The sequence below is a fragment of the Callorhinus ursinus genome, unplaced genomic scaffold (assembly GCF_003265705.2).
Source record: "Callorhinus ursinus isolate GAN/ISIS: 27379988/994484 unplaced genomic scaffold, GSC_fseal_2.0 scaffold13, whole genome shotgun sequence".
NCBI lineage: Eukaryota > Metazoa > Chordata > Mammalia > Carnivora > Otariidae > Callorhinus > Callorhinus ursinus.
This window is the reverse complement of record NW_027397075.1, coordinates 41,838,725-41,843,499: the sequence shown is the minus strand read 5'-3', so window position 1 is coordinate 41,843,499 and position 4,775 is coordinate 41,838,725. Positions and strand designations below refer to the sequence as shown.

At 36.8% G+C, this 4,775-nt stretch overlaps 1 long non-coding RNA gene across 1 annotated transcript; it reads left to right on the top strand.

Moving 5' to 3' along the window:
- The first annotated feature begins 1,445 nt into the window (after positions 1–1,445).
- Positions 1,446–4,033, top strand: LOC141374017 (uncharacterized). Its single transcript, XR_012380561.1, has 2 exons — positions 1,446–1,575; positions 3,882–4,033. It is a non-coding gene; the product is annotated as an uncharacterized lncRNA (long non-coding RNA).
- The last annotated feature ends 742 nt before the right edge of the window (positions 4,034–4,775 follow it).

The window sequence follows — 4,775 nt, the reverse complement described above, 5'->3', positions numbered from 1 at the left end:
AAGAAAGACACTGAAATATAAAATCCAAATACACAAATATGCCAAATGGTAGGGTCCTTGCATGGGCACATTCACCAAAGAGGTCATGCTGGCACACATGGCATTAGAATATGGTTAGAGAAAAGAAATATGTATATACCTACTACATACCTCCCATTTCAAATTAAGAAATAGAATTGCTGAAAGTTTAAAGCTTGGGGGTCATTAATGAATACTCCAGATGAGGTTAAAGCAGACAGACCCTTCAAAATTATACAAACTGATTAATACAGGACATTTGCCTATATCAAAGAATATATGCATACACCATTGTAGACATATGATCACAAACAGGAGCACTCTATCCTTGCAGGAAAATTATTTTTAAAAATCCACCATCAGGATAGAAATGTTGATGCTTCCTATGGTATTCCAACCATTATAAAATCAGATTATAGCACCCACTTCACGGGAAAGTGAATATAAGAATGAACTAAGGAAGTTGGAACTTCAACTTACCCTGCAATCCAATTGCCTCTGGATCAATTGAAAGGTAGAATGGCTTACTCAAGCAAAAGCTTATAGAGCACTTGCTAACAATCCAGATATGAAAGCTTGGACTAAAATAATCTGGGGGTGGCAAGATCTCTAAATCATAGTTATAGAAAGGATGGAAAAACTATTGAATGAATATTGCAGTTATCCACAGAGCTAAGAATTAGCTAAGAATTCCACAGAATCTAAATTAAAATGAAAAGCATTAATTAAAAACATACTAATATATACAGTATGGGGGGAAAATAGCACCGGCCACAAGCAAAACCTACTGGGTGACCAAAGGAAAAAGAATATCATATGAAATTAAGGAAAATAATGTGATATCTCTATAACAATTTCAGGATGAAAGAACATCTTTTATTTTATCTATACTAGATGCCTAATATTTAGCCTAGCATGAGCAGGATGATTGTACTTGGAGGAATATTGACAATAATGGCCATAATAACTATAGATGTCCTTGAGTGGCAAGAGCAACAAGGAAGAATAGAAAATTATAGGACACCTACCTTTATTTTGTAGGCATGAATCCATTATGCATCTTTAACTAAGCTGGTCAGTGCAGCGTGCTGCCTGCTGGCTATACTATTCTGCCTATTGCTTACTGTTGGTTCCCATACTCACTGCAGCTATGGATACCCTTCTGACAGCTCCAGCAAGAATAGTTGTGCCACAGTTCCAAAGCGGAATATGACCTTCTGGTCCAGATACTCCATTGTCTGTGACATCCTCTACATTCTTTACAGATCACCATCCTGGTCACCTTATTGCAGCTGATGTTTTTGACCAACTTCCCAAAATGCATGGGTGCATGGGTGCCTGGGTGGCTCAGTCGTTAAGCGTCTGAACTCTCTGCTTCAATCAATGGAGAAACCAAATACATGAGGCAAGCTGATGAAGCAGTGGAAATCTCCACAAGAATCAATAAGGATCCTGAACAACACTCTCTACTAGACATTGACTTGGAGGTTGAAGATTCACCTGAATTACTAACTGGCCTTTGTTATTATAACCCAGTGTATATATCAAGACAACCAGGTACTGACTTTTCTACTTTTCCCTTACTGTTGAGTTCAACATCGGATACATAACCCAGATTGAACTCCTGACTTATTCTGTGTGCTAGCATTTTGTAAGAGAGCAGCTGCTTAAGATGCAGAATGGGCAATTATATCTTTAAGTATAAATAAGCCAAAAAATTGATAATTTGCTATAGTCCCAGTTAACACAGTTTAATCCATAATCACCTATGAACAATAGATCCATGGATATCATCACATCCAGACTTTAAATGAACAGGGACACCTTATAAGGTGTATAGTAAAATTTGTATAGGAAACTTAGCATATAACACATATCACTGTCCTTCATGGAATACATGAGGCTTCTATTTTATACCACATATTTCTACCCCTAGAATATGGGAACCTCTATTAGTAAAACTTGTCATGGTCTTATTGGAACCTACAATAATAGGCTATGCCTTGAAGTTTAATATGTAGGGTTTTCAAGCCTAGATACAGATCCCCAAATTGTGCTCAGTTTTATGTATCTTTGTTTATGCCCAATTTACAACCTATGCCAAGAAACAGATTCACAAAAAAATTAAGAACCCCTTGCAGTTCCTTGTTGGACTGGTAGGAGGTTTAACTGGAGGCATACGCATCTTGTTTTAGGTCCCTGGCTACCCTGACCTGCATGGCAGGCACCTGTGCAGTACCCCCTGTCAGCCAGCCTTGGGTTCCAGGGTGCATTCCAGGCCAATGGAGCTCCAGCTGACTCCCAGCCCTTGAGGGGCCTCAGGGTGAAGAGAGCCCTCCTCCAGAAAATTTTCGTGAGGTTGCAGCTTTAAACAGCCAATAGTCAGTCCCCACTTAGATGGGTTGCCTGATGTGGTCCTGGGCTTCTCTAGCAATCAGGGTTCCCAGTTACTTACATAGTTTTACATATGGAGGTATATGATGGGCCAAAATATACACTTTATTCTTGCTGTGGAATGATCCAGCGTGTTTGAAGACCACTGCTCTTATATCACAGTTGAGCAACAAAAGTGTCTGCGTCGCCAGCTGAAATGGGAAGTGCAGAAACAAACCCCCTCTCTGCCCTGTACAGACACAGTGGCAAATTGTCTCACTCTTCGGTAGGCTCACACTTTGTTGCCATGGTTTTTCAGATTTGCACCCAGGCAGCAATCTATTTAAAAGACTTTTCCCCCATTTCTTATCACTACTGGCAAGGCTTGGAATTCTGGTGAAGGCTTCCCAGATATTTATAGCTCTGCCATCAGTTTAAAAGTTGCCTTATTTTTCCAAATCTTGATTCTGCGACTCAATGACGAGGGACCCTCTTCAACAATAATGTGGGGATCCTGTTGCCCCTGCCTGTTCTATCATTCCCGGTGCAACAAAGCAAAGTGAGGATGAGCCTATAAACACGAGTGAACCTCATACCATAATTTCCAAAAAGCATATGGTTTACTATAAATATATTATGTAAGAGCAGTTTACATTTTTTAATGTAATGCAAGCAATTATGCTATCCTCTAAGAGTAAACCCACAATTACTCTGTAACAACTGCCTTGTATCATTTCTTTTCTAGATAAGCTTTGTAAGTTTTTGAAAATGAGAAAATGACATTTGAACTGACAAAGTTAAAACTGTCACCAAAAAATGTTTTTTTAATAAAACTACTAGAAATGATAAAAGTAAAAGAAAAATGACTGTCTATGAAAAATAGGTTTAAAGAAGTAGAATGTGTGTTTTAGATAAGGAAAGGTATGAAGGACATGAGGTTTGTTGTTGTTGGTGGTGGTGGTGGTGGTAGTAAAGTTAAAAGAAAAAAATAATTTTGTTCTAAAGTAAAATGATTGCTCCGGAATTTTTTTTTAATTTTAAATAGATATAAAAAGGTGTGTAGAAGGTTTATGGAAAATAAATATTGAGGAAGGAATTCTATATGTAGTCAACCTAAAATTAGAATGGATTTATTTAAGTTAAAAAAAGAGTTTTAATATCAAAAATACACTGGTGCATGGGTGCCTGGGTGGCTCAGTTGTTAAGTGTCTGCCTTCGGCTCAGGTCATGATCCCAGGGTCCTGGGATTGAGCCCCCTGTCAGGCTCCTTGCTTGGCGGGAAGCCTGCTTCTCCCTCTCCCACTCCCCCTGCTTGTGTTCCATCTCTCGCTGTGTCTCTCTCTGTCAAATAAATAAATAAAATCTTAAAAAAAAAATACACATGCATAAAAGAGCCAAGTTTTCTTATAGGTCTCTTCTCAATAAGGCCTTTCTTTACCTTTAATGTAATCTGCATAGAAAACAAAGATTCTATATTGTGTCTTCAACAGGCCTTTGAGTACTCAAGAAAACCAAGTCTTCTGGATATTAGAAAAGCTAAGTTTTTCTTACAACTTTGTGACCCTCTGTATTTGCCTTTGAAATCCTTTATTGTCACTTTGGCCAAATAGGTAATTAAATACTGCTTCATAGTGATCTGTAATCTTATTTGGTCAATCATCCAACACCTTTTGATGTTTTTGACCAACTTCCCAAAATCAAATTATACATAAAATCTTAAAAGTAACTATGAGTATTTCCACAAGATCCTTAGAACTTCTCAAAAGGTTTGTTCCCTCTCCTTATAAAAAGGGAAATGTTACACTATACTAATTAAGCTTATTTGATATGTTAAATTACATGACAAGTAGTGTGAAAGAAGTGATGCTAAACTTTCTTTGATTATATTTGTATAGATACATGTTAAAATAAGTGTTCTATAAATTGTATGAAACTAAAAATCTGATATGTTCTTCTGTTATTATCTCAAAGTATGTCACAGAAATAACCAAATTCTCTTGCCAATTACATCATAATAAACTCTCATGAGATCTCTAACCATTGCTATTTTTAAATCTTTTGTCATTTACAGTTATTGTCTTAAGTACTTCATCCTCAAGGAGATTTATGAGATAGATTTGACAGGTTTTAATAAGTTCAAGACATGAACACTGAACTGGGTAAGAATTTCTAAAACTCTAATGGAAAACAGATTGCTTTAATGTGTCATTTTCCAGATTTAAAGGACCTCTGTTTTATTTCTTCTATAAGCTATCTATAATTCACAGCAATTTGGTAAAGTATATCTTTTTTTTTTAATTTTTTTTGAAGATTTATTTATTTATTTATTTGACAGAGAGAGACACAGTGAGAGAGGGAACACAAGCAGGGGGAGTGGGAGAGGG